Raw genomic sequence first — 19,625 nt, forward strand, 5'->3', positions numbered from 1 at the left:
CAGGCAGTGTCTACTGCAACACAGGAGTAAGAACTCACTGCTGAAAAATTAATGCAATGAACTGTTAAGTTGAAGACTGATTAAAGCTTTGCTTCAAGCAAATAATTTCATTTTCAGGAACCAGGTCTTAATGAGATGAAGGTGAATGACCACTGGATCCCTCAACCTGCATTTTCCACACAATTATACTACATTTTCCAAGGTACCTAAAAGTGGCATCTTTGACGTTCCAGGAGAATAACTTTATTCTTTAAAATACTAAGGTCTGTACTTATGAAAAGGTAAGTGACCCATCTGAGGGGAGACACAGCTATTATGATAGCATGGCAGGTGCTGAAATATTAGAGCCATTTTCACATTCAGGAACACTTGCAGTACCACTTCTTCCAGTTTTGCCCCTGAGTGCTACTTAATGGTACATTTAGAATGATTGAAAGAGGACCCTGCACAGACAACAGAGATTTCACAGAAGCTAAAAATGCATTTTGTTTTCCTCACAGAGATATTTGCATTTATTCCTTTCACTGGAGAGTGTTTGCAATGGTTCATTACCAGGTACTTAATGATAAACTGTGCTGTCAAAAACAAATTGCAAACAGTAAAAACATTTAATGGCATACCCCATATGTTTTCAACAGTACCAACACAATCCAGTAACATGCTGTCACCTGAAACATCACTGATGAAAGGAAAACCCAACTACAAAATCTAGTGACATTATTAGAAAACATTCATTTTTAATGTTTTAATCCAGGGATCCAAGCACTATTCTGAGTGTCCCTCATGTCTGTTTTCAAAGTATCATATAAAAGGCATTGGTATTATGCCAATTAAGACAGAGGAAAAGCATATTATTTCACTTTGTATATAAAGCCACACAGAAGTAACTACCAGGTATAGCACGTATCTTATACAGGTCCTGCAAAAGAGCAACAAATATCACCTCAGATTTCAGGTTTCAAGAATCCACTGTAACACTATGATAGCATAAGAATACTTAATATAGGGAATCTAAATTGCTATTCAGGTTTCTAATCTGCAAGTCTAGAAGCCCCGCAGAGGTAATGCTAATCTCATTTTAACAGACAGCAAAGATTATGAAAGGTAAATATTACTGGTCTGTGGTCAAGCACTTAATTCAGGAGCAGTACTGATTCTCAGTAGTGTCGCTCATAACCACCAGTTTCAAACCCTTTTGCAGAAGGCAAGGCCAGACTGCTATTGGATATCACTAGGTAAAAATAATTTTGCTGGTTTAAAAGGCTCTGCCAGTGGGTTGTAACAGATGATAAGAATAACAGTAATAAAAAACAGGACAGTAGAGATTTATTTTTAACTAAGGAAATTACTGGTATCAAGTGTTAATCACCGTATTCAGTAACACTGAAGTCTGATATATTTAGTGGAAGTGGCCTTATTTTTATCCTTTGATGTGCAAATATGCCAGCAATTCTAATTTCAACACCTCAGTCTTTACACACTTCTTGTTCAGCCTGATAAACTCTACCAGCTTAAACTGCAAAACTTCAAGCTAAGAAGTACAACTCAAAGACAATCTGAGAGTTTCAAAAAAATAATTCATCAACTAAAGACAGCCCACCCAATTTGCTTAAAGGTATAACTGAACCCCAAGAGCCCTCACTGACTTTTAAACTGAAAACACATTTGTACATAACACAGACCTCAGGAACATGCTTTGAAAACTCCAGTTCCATCTCCAGTATTGCTTTTGTGGAACAGCTCTCTACAATCAAAGTTAATTTGATTCCTCCCCAATCCTGGGGAGGAACTTGTCTGCAGTTGCATTCACATATGCTTATAGCCCAATACCAACTGCCAGCAAGAGCATCTACTAATGGGGCACAAGTGACATCCTCTCCTTATTGATGGCCACTGATCTACATGCCAAATATTTTCCAGCCTAAGAATGTAGCAATATCAGACAACTATTAGATGTTTCATAAACAGTCATATTTACATATTTAGATTTTAAAAGTAATATATATTTAGATTACCATTCTCTTGGCTCTACCATTTTCTGCAGAATTGAGTGATGGTCATAACTACTGTAGACAGGCAGGCCTCATCAGGCAGGCTCTGAAAGTGATCAGCTTTAAAGTATAATTATAATTAGCTGTGAAACATTCTAAGAGGAGGGAATTAAAAACTGCCTACCAAGGAACAGCTGGGCTATCTGTCATATATGGTTCAGCAGCTTTCTCTACTTGAACCAGAAAAGGATTTCACTAGAAGAGTCCATTTGTGCAAATAGTTATTGCTTATTAGAAAGGATCAGTACTGCTATTAAAAAAAAAATCAAATATTTTTATGACACATATACAATATACCCCCTTACAGAGATGTGAAATACAGTGAAGAATATTTCACATCCTTCATTTTAGGTCTCCCCAGGTAGCTATCTTGGGTCAGCAGCCTATGTTCTTGATATAGGCAATATGGAGCAAAACAGGTGGAAGTTCCGAGGATTTAAGTCAGATATCCCATATTCACAGGACACTCACTACAGTGGACATTTGTGAACACTCACTGTTCCTGGACCTAGCAAGGCCACGAGTACTTTATTCCACTCTGAGCACCACATTTCAGGAGGCATGGCACAAATCAGAGAGAAGAGAACAATAGAAAATTTGGGAAATGCAGTAAGAATCAGGTTTTCTCTTTAAGACAACTGATAAAAACAGTTTTCCTGTATTCAAGGACAATTGTAAAGACAAAGACAGTCAATTTCTCTCTTTTTCTGCTCGAAGTGTTGGGGGGGAACCACCACTGCTGTAATCTGGCACCACCCCCCACCCCCTTCATAAATAGGGGAAGGATCTAACTGTACAGATACTTCACACGTTGACACAGGACAGCTCTGGAGGATATTAAAACTCCTTCATGGGTTTCCCTGAAACTGAATAGATCCATAAGATGTTTACCAGTAATGGCTTAACTAAATTAAGGCTTGCCCCAGAGTGTGGGGACTAATGCAATATGAGTTATTTAACCTGTGGTCCACGACCACTGATGATCTTCAAAGAACTACAAATATAAGGAAAAACACCCACCACACAGGGAGATTTGTGAAAATATGCCTTACAAATGGGAAAGAGACCTCAAAGACAAGAGCAGCTGAATTCCAGAAATCAGCTGAGCCTGGCTCAGCAGCATGCAATTTCCAGTGATGTTACGCTCATGTCCTACACGAGATTCAGTGGCAGAATATAAACTCTTCCCTAAATAATCAAAGTAGCAAATACTGTGCTGCCAAAGGACTCTTAAGTTATATTGCATTCAGGGATGAGTGATGGCACTCCATTTCCAGCCAACACTGCAAAGTTCTCATAAGAGCTATATATCACATATTGTTATTACAAAAGGGGTAACTAATATCATAGCTTATTCTTTCTGTGTTTCCTTTCTAGCATTTCTTTATTGACTACTTTCCATTCTATGCTGCTAATTGGAATAGAAATAAATAGATGTTTTCATATTTTGCAGAAAGATGAATACAGAGCATCCAGACAATCTTAAAATGATTCAAAGATTAAAAGAAGTAAATTTATCTTCACTTCTGGGATATTAAGAGCATACATAATTCCAGGTCAGTAAGGTCTTAAGTCACCAAAATATGGTCTTATATCTTTTTTCCCCCTAATTTATGTAATATTCACAGGTTGGGGGGGGGGTACTTATTTTTTTCCCTATCTCCAAGTCCTATTCAACTAGAAAGTTAATGTCTGAGAAAACTACACTTGTATATTATTATGCAAAAGTCTGAATTGTACAAAAAACCCACAATGTGAAGCATTGTTAGAAAAGATACACAAAGAAATGAGTTTGAAACAAGCATTAAAAATAAGCAGCATTATCGACTGGTGAGGTTTCCAGCTGTTTGGTTATTTTAGCATAACTATATCAATCAGTATTCATTACCAAGCTGCTATGAAAATAAATTCTAAAAACAGTAATACATGCTGGAAATGAAGCTATAATCATTCTTGTGTATTTGAAAGCATCTTAGCCTTGGCTTTAAAAAAAAAAAAAAGGCAGCAGCATTTAAACACGATGCAGTGAAAATTCAGCATGTTCCCAGACAAAAGGTCTTCCTGAATATGGACACTTTACTGATCATGGCTTTAATCTTAAAGGCAGACAGAGGCAATATAAACACTTTTTATATTATTGAATGTAAATATTGAATGTAAAAGACATATTTGACTATGATTGTAACTTTACTTATTGGTATTATTAGAGAGCTAAAATCTAAAAAATGAAACAATGTGCCAGGGAGAGATTTTCAGCTAAGATTAAAGTTAACGGCACTAAGAAATTTTAGATAAACTACTAAAATCTGCCATGCTAAATGTGTTTAGAGTTAAGTACTATGACAGATCAGGTCAGGCATCTCTGTTCTTTGTAAGAAATGAGTTAACAGCCATTAAAGGAAGCGAATCTTACAGTACTTAGATGAAGTAAAGTTTGATAGGTATTCTTGTTGCCCAAAGCACTTATCCATTAGAGGTTATGCCCTACAATTAGGGCAAATGGAATTTAAAAAATGCATAACATACAAATTTGCCTCAACAGTCTGGTCACTCTGTATAAACCTGACACCAAAAGGAAAGGCAAAACCATAAGCAACCATTTTCAGCTTCACTGTGATTTCTCAGTTTCAAATCAAGACAAGACAGTATCCTTGTATACATTTACCAATCACTCCCAGAGATCTACAAGTGTATTTGGAAGCTGGAACTCCTTCTTTGAGATAATCTCAGATAACTTACCCTAAATTTGATGCTATTGCAGGAAATCTCATAGCCCCTGAGAGAACAAAGATTACAGCTTTTTTTATGGGGAGATTATCTCAAGATGGTTCACATAAGTTGATGGAAAAGCTATTTAGCCATCAGAGAGGCAGATGCCCTTCGATAGCTTTGACAAGCTGAATGCATCATCTCAGCAATACTCCGTAGGCCTGAAAGATGAATTGGGTTTATAAACAGTTTGCTAGATGAAATCATCTTTGTTACCTGCTTGAAACAGACCCTTACAGTTTGCAAGGCAGTCTTCAGGAAAGAATAAAGTAAGCAGTTCTGAGTAAATCCCTTTTGCTTCTAAGAAATAAAGTAACACAGGAATTGGAGAAATGGACTAAAAACCAGTGTTTTAGGAAACTGAGACTTATGGCAGAGCTCCTTGTATTGCTGAATGGATTACTTTGTAGCTAAAAGTGGTGCTTCAAATTGCTACAAAATTATTAATTGGAACTTACTGAAAGATGAACTCAAAAAGTTCATCCAAGCTTTAGCTACTCTGTTTTATACAGGGGGTTGATTTTTTAAAAAAAATCTGACAATCACACAGTTCCTATGGAAGTCCACATGTGAAATTCGGCTCCATTTTTCATCCTTTTTTAAAAAAAAACAAATTCTTCATTTAATATACACATATTCTTGAAATTGGGACCCCTCTTAGCAGTTGAATGAACTTAAGTTATGTAAACTACAGCGAGACCTTATGGTGCATTGGCTAATGTGCTGTAACTGCCTACAAGAATCTTTTTTATGTAAGAGTAAATACATAAATCCAAGACATTTTACACAACCCTTGGTCTAACTACGGCTGTTCTACACTGGGTCTATTCTTTTACCTAATTTGTAAACAAACTCTTCAGTAGCTCTGAGAATGCATTTTGCCAGCTTCAGGCCACTGAGGTGGGTGCTTTTACAGAGGCTAGTGGCTTGCAAAACACAATCCACTTTTAATACCTAGGGAAATTTTCTAGTCTAGTTTGGAGCACTTTGGGCAAAACACATACACAAACCAGTCTTCATACTTCATATTGCTTGTTTCTATTCTGTACAGAATATGGGACCAGGTACTATTTTTTCCAGGCAACCACATTTTAAACACATTTTAAATTTCACTAGATTCAGCACCTTCCAAGAAGTTCCATACTGCCAGAATTGCACTTTGTCACACACTTGACTCAAAGTTAAACCTAATTTAATCAAACACACTTTCCATTTGTTATGTGCACAAACCCAGTTAAGCGTAAAAATCAAATATGAACATTGCAGTAACATTTGCATTAGTCCACTTGCATCCATGTTTTTAACACCTCATGAAAATTAGTAAGAGTTTAAGTTGCTTGAAAATTAATGCAAAGTGAAGTTAGGGCAAACTGCTGAAATTTGTTTAAATATGAAATGCATGATGATACTAAAATTAAGGGGATATACCACTTAGACCTTAGACCAGCCATCCCAAGAACCAGAAACAAGCCTGTGAAACACAGAAGACAACTCAAAACAACTGAACAGTAACACCTTCAAGTAATGTTCATAGTGACCAATTCACCAGCATGCAGTTAACCAAAATAGTTCCTACAGAACATCTGCCGAATGGCAGAAGTGTGGCTTTTCAGCTAGCTCGCATAGTAAACATACACAACATGGGACCTAGTAAAGGCCCCAGAGGAAACAGGACTTAACAATTCAACCAAAGCAGCCTTCTCTGAAAGGGTTTACATTCTAAAGCCACAGGCAGACAACGAGCAGATACAGAAGACAGACATGTACATATAGGAGTGACCTGGAACACAGGCAAAAATGCTGTTATTCCTTGTTTGTGAAACTTCTACAAGCACACAAAGTTTCAAATATGTTATTGCTTTCTGACTTGTGGTGAGCTAACACTTTTGGTTTGCAGATCATCTCAGAAGGAAATGGAGAGAGGAGAGATGGCCAGGTGGGTGAATGAAAAGGGTAATTTTAACAACAGCTTAAGAGAGCTTCCTTAAACTACACAGAGATAAGGGAATTCAGTCATATCAGTTTAGTCAAATATTTTGGATGTGTGAAGAAAGAAAAAAAGAAAAAAAGGAACTCATCCATAAACTTTTGCTTATACAGAATTTCTAACAATACTGTAATGGCCTGACAGTTTGTGTTCAGTCTGCCCAAAAAAAGAATTGACCCTAAAGCTACAACTTAAGCAGTGGAAGAAGGGGGCACAGTCCACCACGACAGTGAAGTTGAGGGTTAAGAGAAAGAGAGCTGCATTTTGGCTACGTTGAATCAGAGCCATACTGCCTACAAGGTCTGAAAGGCAGGCAGAAATATTAGATGTTGGAAAGCTACAGAGTACTGTCTTTTTCCGCCAAGCAGATTCCACTCTGAAGAATGACTGTGCCACCACGTTGTTCAACAGCAGCTGGAGAAGAGGCCAAACTACAGAGTGGATAAGGCATACCAGGCAGTGCTAAAGGGGAGGGTAAAGCCCCATTAGCTTCCCAGGGGTAAATCCCTGCCTGTGTACCAAACACATAGTGTGCCGCAATATCATTGGCTCTAGCATCAAAGCAGAAAAGGGCTATTAACAAAGGAGTACTTCCCGAGGGGCTTGTTCAAGCAGCAAGCCTTTTATAAAAGTCTTAATTTGCATTCAATAGGCAATTACAGGCACTGGAAACCGTGGGTATGAGAGACTCGGGTCAGCACCTGCTAATGCTGCCAGCTCTAGCCGAGCAGCACCTGCACCCTAGCCAGGAACAGGTCTGTGGCTGAGCTGAGAGACCAGCAGCCTTCCTCAAAGCCTCTGAAATGAAGGCAGATGCTTTCAAATCCGCTCAAAACAAAATCTAGTCAGAAAAGGATCTCTTCTCTATCCATTGCACATCTGCTTTTAGCGCTGCAAGTAGGGAAGGTCACTGTTTAATCTGCCTATGAATAACTATCATCACCTCTGTTCAATATGGCAAAGCAAAGACAAAAACCACCTAGCTATATTTCTTCCCCAGCGGGGTAGCAGCTGAGATGCAATGCTAGGGGAGAAAAAAAAAACCCTGAAAATTAAGAGTAGAATAAGACTTCCAGGAAATATTTTCTCAATTAAGAGCCATAGCTCAGAACTGAAATGCATCTCCATAGCTATCCCTTGCTCACCAGGTTTTTAGGCCCACATGTCTGAAATTATTAGCTCTACTCACTGCATTCAGCTTTGGTTTTTGTACAGACAATTAAAATACTGGTCATAATTTAAGTTTTTTGATCAAGTAAATATTGTTCCAGGGGTGACAGCTAGAACATGACCAGTACTGCCTATGCTTTTCCTCCTCTTTTTTTTTTTTCTTCTTTGTGTATGGTGTATCAATACCAAACTTTATTTTTAATTCATGACCACCAAGGCAGCAAATGAAAGTCTAATGCTATGCCACTGTTCATTCTCAAAATAACCTATTTATCAAAGATCAGGGATACTGAGCAAATACATTTTCAATTCTCTAGCGGTGTCAAAAGCCCTGCTATGAAAACACTTTTATGTCTCACCTAAATTAATTATTTTTTGCTTTTTTCTGGGAATGGCAAACAACATTTCTTTATGAGCCCTTCTAACAGTTACTTTTTTAATAAAATTCAGAAGTATTTCTGAAGAAAAATAATTTTGACTCAGAAAACCATTCTGTATGAAAGCTTTCAGATGCTTTGCATTTCTGCAAGAAAGAGTTTTGCAAAATACACACAATATTTTCATTGTTGAATTTTGTAAGAGCAAAATTATTCAGCCAAAACCTGATTTAAGGTAAAGTATCTTAAAGTTAAGACAAGTCAAGGCTAAAGATTACACCCATGTAAACAGACACTTGGAAAACAAAGACGTCTGTTGGCTTTGAATTAAAACCAGTACCACAGCTCTTTGCACTTCCAATACGATTTTTATATAACAGAGACTTGAGCTGCAGAGCTACTATCATCAGTAGACTCATCTATCACCATGGACAAATACAGAAATGTCTTTACGATAATCCTAAACTGTCATGCAATGTCATCAAATGGTTCCGTTATTCTCTGTCAGGGAGCCATTCTGCTCAAACGTGAATTTACACATTTTCCACTTGCATCCAGATACAATTTTGTTCTGCCTTAGCTATGTTTTACTTCACAATTCTGTCTGTCAATAAAGGTTATCGCCATGGATGGCCACAGCATACTCAGTTTGATTAATAAACAGGATCTGACAGCCTGAAGCTCTTTTTCATTTTAAGGACTTTGCTAAGCCCACCTCAGAGACATTGGAGAATCTGGCCAACAGGCTGAACTCATTCACATACTGTAAGCAACTCATGCTCAAAATCTTCCCCTGCCACCCCCAGACGTCAAGAAAAAGAGGCAAATATCAAAATATGGGATTCAAAGGGAAATAAATATGTATTAGCACAGAACCACTGGGTTTGTTCATCCTTTTTCACTATGACCTAGAAATACAGTATGCCATAGATTTTAACAATATAATAAACACCATTTGATTTCACTAAGTCCTACTCATTTTATTTGGAGTTAAGGGCAACAGCATCAGGGTCTAAACTAGCAAAGTGGGATTTGCTCCAAAGAATCTCTCAGCTGGAAACATGACTCCATTCAAAACATGGCAGGAGCCTCACAATTTATTCTAGACCAAATGCATTCCAACATAGTGCTAAATTATACATGGTCTTTTCATAGCCAAAAAGGGGGAGAAAAAAAAAATTAAAAGATTCCCTAGCTTGGATAGCTACTGAGTAGCAGTCCTTAAAAACCTCGCAGTACCTGGAATGGTGAGATGGCTTACTCCAGTCCTCCCTTCCCCTTGGGACCCACAGCAACAGGCTGCTGTGAGAAGTCCTCTGTCCCTCCCGTCCTCCTTGCCTGGGAAACCAGACAAGTTTGTTCCCATCAGTATATGACAGCATACATATTCCTACAAGGCACCTTCAGCAGAGAACTGAAGCCTCTGAAACACGGTCCCCTCTGGTTTCTCCTGTGGGCCATGCAGCTCCAAATCACCTCCAGCCAACACAGGGACACTGACTCTGGCCATGGCCACAGCATATGCAGAGCTGAGGGGCCTGATGCAGCTTTCCAGCACCAGTGGAAAGAATAGTAGGAAGAAGGTGCAACCAGCAATCATAGTGGAGAAGCATAAAGAACCAGAAAAGAAGAAAAATCAGTCTCCCAGAAGCTACTATGAGGACTATGCAGAATAAAGTTCATTTCTCTTTATAGTTTTAGCATTTCAAAACTTGTTTGCATTCTCATTCAGAAGAAAGAAAAAAAGATTTCAAATACCGGAGAAAAACCTAAGTCCCAGCTTGTACGTAATCTGCTTTAACCCAGAGACATGAAACCTGGAAGCCACAGGATCCAGTATCATGGATCCAGGTAGACAAACCGTCAGGAGAACACACAAGTAAGGTCCAAAATCCTGCCTGGCAAACAAGATCTGACCAGAACCCTGCCTGGTTTCTGGAAGAACATTTCTATTTTGACAGACTGCAGGTTCAAGCAAATCTTTTATTCTTCTAATCTGAGCATTTCACACCATTTTTTCATCCAACACCTCTGTGCTGGTGTACAGAAAACATATGCACAAACATGAGAGCAAGCTGTGTATATAATCCTTGGGGCCAAGTGTCTGTTCTCGCAGAGAGCATGACACTGCTCTGCAAGGGGTTCTGACAGAGTCAACAGGGGTATTTGTGCTGTGACATGCTTATTTCTGTCAGTAAGGGTGAGAGTTAGGGATCCTCTAGAGAGGAAGTTTTTTTCTGAAGATGTTTCTCTGCTCTTTTTCCACTTACTGAATAACTAGCAAATTCCTCTAGAACACAGCCTTAATGCTATACAGCAAAGTAAGGGTGGGAAAAAGCATGAGCCCTCTGCTAACATAAGAAGACGAGTGACAAATAAGCTTTTCAATTCTCATGGGGGGGGAGTGGAACAGAAAAAATAGGAAATTTGTTTTGTTTGTTTCATGGCTGGCAGCTTCCATTTATTACACAGACTGCTCTGAAGAAATGCTACCCACTGTCAGCAACTGTTTTCTTTAGAGGTAAAAGGTATTAAAATTTCTGTCATTACAGATTTATAATTAGTTGTGGCAGTACTGAATAATGATTTAGTGATCATTCTAGTAAAAATTTATTCATGTTTAGTAACTTCCCAACTCTCTAGGCAATGATCTTTAGATGCGAAGTCTATCACTTATTCCTCCATATAGTTCCCATTATGTTTATCAATGGAAGAGCCTCTTTATTGTCTCCTTGTAAGACACTGTTTTCAGTCACTTGCATTGTTGCCACAGTAATTACTTGGGCTAACATCTTCCTAGGTGAAAACAGGACTGGATTTTTGCTTCCTGAAAAACTTGAGCAATACTGTTTTTCATTCTTGGGAATGAAGATTAAAGAAGGAGACTGTAGTTTTCAAGACTAAAATAAATAAATTAATAAACCCAGGTCACTTTTTGTTTCTGATGCTCTAAGATTCCTCATTGTTCCGGAGCAAAAATCCATCACAGAAGCAGTACTCATCACATCACAAATCTTTCCTTCTCTTTCTGCTCCTCTCACAACCTGCCCAATATCCACTGAGGTACTAGCATCCCAAACAAGTGCGGCTTGCATGCACGCAGTTCAGAAACTTCAGATTATACCTGTACAGCATGCAAAAGAAAGAGTTCCCTGAAAGTATTAAACCTTATCCAAGACTGAATTCACAACCAAAAGTTAATAAAGGTAAAAGGCAATGCAGTGGGACAGGACTATTGCGATGGAGAAAGTAATTTAAAAACTTCTTAGCTGACTTCCTGTAAAATTCAACAGGAAGCAATGAAAAGTCAACAGCATATTAGAGTTGCCAAAAAATGGTACTTTGGTTGCCACAGTTATAAGCCTTTTCTAATTATAAAGATACAGGTGAAATTCAAAGCGCACTGAGCATTCTTCCTAGTTCTCTCAAGGAAGAGTGGGGCTTTTTTCTTACCATTGGCATAGTATCAATTAATACACATTAAATGTTAAGTATTTCATATTTATCTCAGACAGTAAATGGCACATCATGTTTCCATTCTTGTCAAAGCCTAGGGCTAGATCCTCAAAGGAACAAAATATCTATTCATTAAAGACCAAGTAGTACAATAAGAAGAATTCTTCTGACCTTTTCCTGTATTCAAGAAAAAATAATCTAGCACTGTAATGCTAATTCACTTAGCTGTATGTATTACAAATATTTAAAGGATTGTGTTTGCATTTTATCCTAAGAACATAAGGGCACAGCACTGGCACCATTCATCTGCCATTCTCAAAACAGTTTGGGGTTTTTTATACAAACAATAAGAATTAATTGTCTTTTTGTTTGAAATCCTCCAGGTCTACAGAATTCAGCAAACACACCTAGAGCTGTGAGAACTGTGGCCCCTAAGTGTCATCATCTTTAAAATTAATAAACCAAAGCAAGTGGAAAAAGTTTAGGCTGCTGCTGTGTGAAGTAGTAAGAAACGCCTCTTCTCATCCAAAGTATCATTTATCTTTGTTAAATATTGCAGTGGTTTCTCAGACTTAAAGCCTCAGTTCTGTGCTTTGCTAAATCAAAGGCATGATGAATCCATAAAGGTTATTGTTTTTGGCAATAACTTTTTAATAGCAGAATTACTCTTTTTTGCTCCTTGTAGCTTTCCTGTAGTAAAATATTTCCATTCCAATTTAGCCCACCTCAAATCACAACTTGTTTCATCCTTAGAGTATGCTTTCTGCCAAGATAATGAATTGTAACAGCTTTTCATATCAAAAGAATGAGTGAAATGCAAAAGAAAACCCAGGATGATACAGTGCTATTTATACCTGGCACTATTTTAACTTCTCAGAGCTGTACTAATCTGAAAGTGTTATACTTCATTTAATGCGAACCCAACAACCCCTGCATTATACAGCTAAGAAATCAATCTAATCTCAGAAAAATAAATTATTTCTCTGATTGCAAGTTACTAAACAAATGCACAGCACTTGCTAAGCGCTGTGACTACCTAAAATAATCTACATAATTTTATTTTCATATTTCAAACTTGTTGGTTTGGAGGGTTTTATTCTGGGACTGGGGGAAGATATTGGGAAAGGAAGAGTAAGGGAAACCAAAACATCTTTGTTGCTGTTGTCATGGTTAGCCATTCTTGCCAACGATACATATATTAATATAAAGATTTTCTTAAGTTTTCAGATGAAAAAAGATTCCCCTCACCCCTTGAAATGAAAGCAGATTTGTTTCTACAGTGTCATGGCACCATGAAAACAACCATCAAAAAATTGCACTACTCCTGACCGCAAGAACATTCCCAATGGTGACTGTGATTAGAAATCAGAATTCAAAAATTCAAAGCCAAAATTGAGTTTCAACTGAATTCAATTACACTGTTTGGTTTTTTTTTTTAAGATACTGACAAATGCAAATGCATAACAGTATAAATGAGGACATTCTGTAATTCTGCATGGTAGTTTTTAGAATGTAACAAGTTTAATGCAACACTGCATTAGCAAGTTTCATAAGTATCATACAGTTAGTATACTACAAAAGTTAACAAAGACACTAAGGCAGAATGACCTAAAAAACATTATATTCTTTCATTTCATCTTTCTCTTCTCTCATAGTTATTCTCATATTCTACAATTTGTAACTACAAAGAGTGAGAAAAAGGTATTTTGAGTGACTAACACTTACTTGGATTTTCATGTATATAAGGTAAAGGACAGGATTTTCAGATATGAAAAGTTACCCTTTTGTTTTTTAATGAATGCCCTGGCAACAGCTACTGCACCCATTGGCAAATGGCTCTAATAGCCATTTTTGTCTTACAGTTTTTCCAAAACTGAGCAAATTTGGAAAAGATACCAAATTCCAGAAGGAGAAAGGAGGAAGAAGACAGATAACAGAGAAAAGATTACCCAAACTTGTTCAATTTATTGCCTTACCAAAATTGAAGAAATCCGAGTAGAAAATAAGAAATAGTAAAAGAAGAATGTTCAAGTAATACTTCCACTAAATTTTCAGCTTTGGAAGGGGGGTCGAGGAAAAAGAATAATTTAGTGTAATCATTTCAATTCAAACAACCAGAAGGGCTACAGGTATCTCTCAGAACAGGATTCTTCATCTACACTAAAAAAAAATTATCTAATAAGGAATAGTCACCCTTCTCTTCTAAGCTCAAAACTTGGGGTTTATTACAAATCCAAAAACAACTGCAGTATACACAGTTTTCAGTCATATACCTTACAAGAGCTAATAAATTCCGAACCGTTTGTCTACATCTTCCTTTGCTTCCAAGACTACATGCCATCATCTGATTTAAAAGTTCTTTTGTTTCTTTTTTATCCCTTCACTCATGGTGTCATCTGTCATCCTGCTACTAGAAAACTCCAAGCCTTACACTTGTTAATAAACTTAATAGATTTTTTTTCACTTCTCATTGTTTGCTTGCCTATGCTCCTAGGAGAACATCTCTCTATAACTGCCAGGATGGGGGAAAGGGGAAAAGAAGCAGGAGGCAGAATCAATCACTACCTCCTATCTGAACATGCTTCTGGAATACCGCTGTGCTACCATCTTGCATTTGAACCCATCCAACTTATCAAACCGACCAGTTATCTGTTTCTGTTGAAGCCATTCTTTGCTCTCATCTATTGGCTTTTTTCCATTTGTTTTTGGTTTTTTTGTTAGAGAATGTTGCAAAATGAAGAATACTATGCATTCCCATTCTTTAGCATTTTGTTTTTTCCAATGCTACCACCTCTTCTCTCACTACCATTGTAGAGCATTTTTGTTGAGCGTACGTTGAAAGCAAAAGGACTACCAATCTCGATACCTCTTCTCTCATCTGTTGATCTTTTTGCAGCCACAATTTTGCAATGCACTGCTTGCTCCATCCACTGTGATTCAGTCTGTAGTCAAAGAAACTACTTCATTTCTCTGCCTCCCATCTGGTCTTAGAGAGATATTCCGAAAGAATGCACTCAGCTGCACAGTTTTACGATAAAACTTATGACCTCTCAATGTCAAATGTTATTTTTAGCACTGTACATTCTACCTTTGCTTAATATAATACCTCTCATCCCAAGAAAGAATCACATAAACATGTAACATTATTACAAAAGTATTTAAATGTGTGCTTGTGTATTTTTTGTTACTGACCAAACACTAAGAACTTTAATGGCATAGGATCACAAAAATATAAAATAAAGGTCTAAGTTATCATCTATACAGAAATGTATTTTCCCTTTAAATCCTTTTTATAAGAATAGTGCAAGTGCCATTAATCTTGATTTTCATATGTGTAGTATAATAGTAAATACAGTTTTATGTGAGTATTTTTGATTACTTTATCACATTACACTGCTTTTATATTATTCACTAAGCTTGCTTTTATATTATTCACTAAGCTACGTCACATGATTATGTATTCTCTTCTTCATTTTAAAGAGAAATATTTTGTGTATAGAGATCTCTATTAGGTATTTACTGCTACTCTTAGCAAGGAACAGGAACACACCATACCACCTTAGCAGAAGGTTGGAGACTGAAGCATCTTGTACCCCATGCCAGCCATACACCCAGCCTCACTGCCTTTTTTCATTAGTACCTGAACTGCCCTTTGAATCAGTGTGTGTGAAAAAAAAGAGCACTGAAACCAGAAAGGCAAGTGGGTAAGTGGCTTGGAAAACTGAAAAGGCCAAGGGCATTGACAAGAGCAGCTGACAACTGAACAGTTTCAGGAAGTATTGTGTCAGAACAGTCCAGTGACCTGGAAACAGGTGAAAGTCTACACTAAAGCTCTGTGATCAAGCAGGAGACCCACTGAATGCCATTTCACTTTACAGATTTTGCTTGCCTTACAGGTCTTAAATTAAAAAGCATGGACTAACAGAGGGAGGCAAAACCAGGACCCTGATATGAGCAGGACACCCGACTCCTGCAAATACCGACCTACACTGTGTATCTCTTCATAAGCATAAGGAGCTTATTAACCTCTGCAAATGATAAGTCTGCTTTGCAGGCTTGGGGGAGTGGGGAAATAGCCAGAAATTGCTTCAATAACAGTATCAGCCTTTCAGTTAAAGCAAAGAACAAACAGACAGGTGTTTGTACTCTTACTTTGCTAACTTTATTCTTCATATCCAATCAAATGGCCAACTCCAAGTTCAATGAATATACCCCTCCTTCGTCATACCTTTGCAAAGGGAACAGAACTTATACTTAGATGGCCAGTCCAAAAGAGGTACTTTGACTGCCTTATTATCAATGGATATTCCCTCTGCCTCTCCAAAGGGCAGTTTATCCCAGCCTCCCTGAAGCACTCCATGGGCCTGTCTCCAATAGGTCTCTAGACAACTACGACGGACAAGGCAGCTATATTTTAGCACGTTAGTGTTCTGCAGACTAATTCCATACTTTGCTTCCATCTATGGAGGGGAATTAAAAAAAAGACCCAAACCACCAAAACTGCAGACACCTGCACTACAAAAACTATTTGAACTTTGAACAAAAACAAATAAACAAAAAAAGCCATTGAACTTTGTTCTTTCCTCAGCAGCTTCTTGCTCTGCTCTCTGGCTTAGCTCACCACACCTAGTGATTTAGTTAAGTGTGTTCAACACAGCCAGCACCATCATAAAGACCCTGGGAACAGGTCATCTCTACATACATAAGCAAGCAGTTCAGAGCTGCCACAGGATCATTTTATTCTCAGGTGTATGCTATGCTTTACAATGCCTTGAAAGGATATGTAAGCATGCTGATTCTTCATGGCTACAGCAAATACACTTGCAGTTCTTCGATGACCAGCTAACACTCTAGTTGTACTGATACTGGGGGTGGGAGCTTTCCAACCAGCATCAGTACCAATTCAGTCAGAAGATGAGCTATAAACACAACCAAAGTTGCTTATGAAGACGCTAAGCTTTATGACAACAGACTTTTATTTTTCTTTCAACTTAACTGAAACATCTTAATGCCCTGATAAAAGGACAGTGAGTCTTTACAAATACATTCATTTCAGGAGACTTAATTATGCTGAGTAAATGGATAAAGCAGCAAATGAATTATACTGTTGGATAAATGAATTATATTGAGTAAATGGCTTATAATGAATAATTTTTTTGAAGTGGTTAAACGAATTACAGCAAGTAACTATAGAGAGTGATTAAATTAATTGTTTCCATTCCTACCAGTATCAGTATTTTGCTTTCCATCACGTACTGAACTCAAGGTTTGATTTTAAAAAATATTTCTAATACCTCTGGCATTTAATTTATATTACATATTCCATGAATATAGTTATACAATCATGTTGTTCTTTTGATCAGTTCTGTGTGTCCCCAAGGGAACAGAAAAACTGTGGGACTTTAATAGACACCAGGATCAGAGAATAGCAAGACAATATTTTGTGGCAGATTGTAAAATTAAAAACACAAAATGTTTTCTTAGTTGCATATCATTACAACTCCGAAGTTCATTCCAAAATGTAACCGTGCCTGGGTATTTTGAGTTCTCAAAGATATTTTGGTATTTGCCACATTAGTCAGATGCCCCACAGCTAATAATTTAAATTAATTTGCAATATGAAATGCTTAACATAGGTCTCAAATGTTCTCACTTCACCTAACACACTGAATGCCAAGTAGCTAGAAAACAAAGTCACAAAAACATACCATGACAGACACCCCAAATGCCATATTCATCTATTTTGATACCTATTATCAAAAACGTCTAGACAAAGCAGCAGTCACTGTGTTAAGTAGTTCCAGGATATCATACCTAAGAAAAACATCCACGCATTAAAACTACTTAAGCAGTGGCTAGAGAGGAATGACTTCGCTTCTGCAGTTCTGCCCTTTATTAGCATCTTTGATATAGCATGAGTTACATTTTGAAATTTCTACTGTAAACATATAAGGCAAATTCAGAGCAGAGTTTGTAATGTCAAACAAACACTGTATTAGTACAGTTTAAAATGTAAATCTCAATCCCACTCAAATACTGACCAGCTTTAACTTCTACTAGACATTCTTTTATTTAAGAAAATTAAATTAATGATTCCACTCCTAATGCTTACTAGGACCTCACCTACCATAGCTCCTAAACTATGGTGCCAAACTAAAAGCACATGACAACAAGAATGAACACACATGTCCAGGTTTCAGCTGGGATAGTTAATTTTCTTCCTAGTAGCTGGTATAGTGCTGTGTTTTGGATTTAGCACGAGAATAATGTTGATAACACACTGATGGTTTAGTTGCTGCTGAGCAGTGCTTACACTGGTCAAGGACTTTTCAGCTTCCCATACTCTGCCAGTGAGGAGGTGCACAAGAAGGTGGGAGGGACCATAGCCAGGACAGCTGACCCAAACTGGCCAAAGGAATATTGCATACCATATGACATCATGCTCAGTATATAAACTGGGGGGATTTGTCTGGGCGGCAGGGACCGCTGCTCGGGGACAGGCTGGACAGTCAGTGGGTGGTGAACGGTTGCATCACTTGTTCCCCCCCTGTCCAGGGTTTCGTTTCTCTCTCTCTCTTGTTGTTTTCCTTTTAATTATATTATTATTATTATTATCATCATCATCATCATCATCATCATCATTATTATTATCAGATTTTCTTTCAACTATTAAACTGTTCTCATCTCAGCCCATGAGTTTTCTTACTTTTGCTCTTCTGATTCACTCCCCCATCCCATTGAGGGGAGTGAGCAAGCGGCAGTGTGGTGCTTAGTTGCCGGCTGGGGTTAAACCACAACAGTTCTTTTTGGTGTCTAATGTGGGGCACAAAGGGTTTGACATAATAACAGATTAACCAGACCGTATTAAGGAATTTAGATCTGTTAACAGTTGCCGGTCACAATGTTGATGCATCTGTTCTCGATATTAGTTTATCTGGTCTGCACCACGCTCATTTTTTTTGCCATAGACGTTAAAGACTGGTGTTGGTTTTTGTAGTTTGCTGTGCTCTGCAGTGATTAGTAATGTTTTGCCTGGGAGATTTGTTATTAAAACACTGGCCTTGAGCTTAATCTGGTATCTGAGTGTTGTACTGAAGCCATTACTGTACTTCAGGTACCACCTCGTGGAGACAATTAGCAATTCTACCTCTTCCTCTGAGAGGTTTTTTATGGAGAAAACACAGAATGACACCTTCACTACATTCTTCTATGATGTTTCCTCCTTCATTACCATAACTTTTCAGTATCTTGAACATCCTTGGGTAGTCAAGATACTTCTGTTGGTATTTCTTGGGAATATTGTTTCAGTTTTGTCTAAGGTTAGTAAGCAATTTAAGAACATCATGCAGAGATCTGCCCCAAGGCTGGATAGTTATGAGTGGCAGGGTGTGCAGGATAGCATGGGCAAACGCCTAGGATAGTGGGCACCTCCAGTGTTTTGGAACTTCACCCCTGAACAAGTGCAGAATCCTGAAAAACTAGTAAAGTATTTGGAAAAAGTATGCTGTCACCCTTGCAACTCCAGAGACACACAGATCACTGCAATGTTCTGGGGCCTGGCCCATGCCTACCAAGCCCTGTTCAACACTATTCAGAACCCTCAAGGGGAAGAGAAGGTCTCTGGATCCGATGACAAAATGACAGGTGCTGTGGCTACTCCAACCCCCTTGACAGGTGCTGCAGCTGAACCGAAGACCAACCCATGCTGTATCAGTTGCCCCCATACACAAGAAGAAATACACAAACCCACTCGTTTACTAAAGGATGAAAATGAACCACGGCCATTACGGGAACAGGAGGAGGGAGAGGCAGAAC

Source organism: Ciconia boyciana, chromosome 1 (assembly GCF_034638445.1).
Source record: "Ciconia boyciana chromosome 1, ASM3463844v1, whole genome shotgun sequence".
NCBI classification, from domain to species: domain Eukaryota; kingdom Metazoa; phylum Chordata; class Aves; order Ciconiiformes; family Ciconiidae; genus Ciconia; species Ciconia boyciana.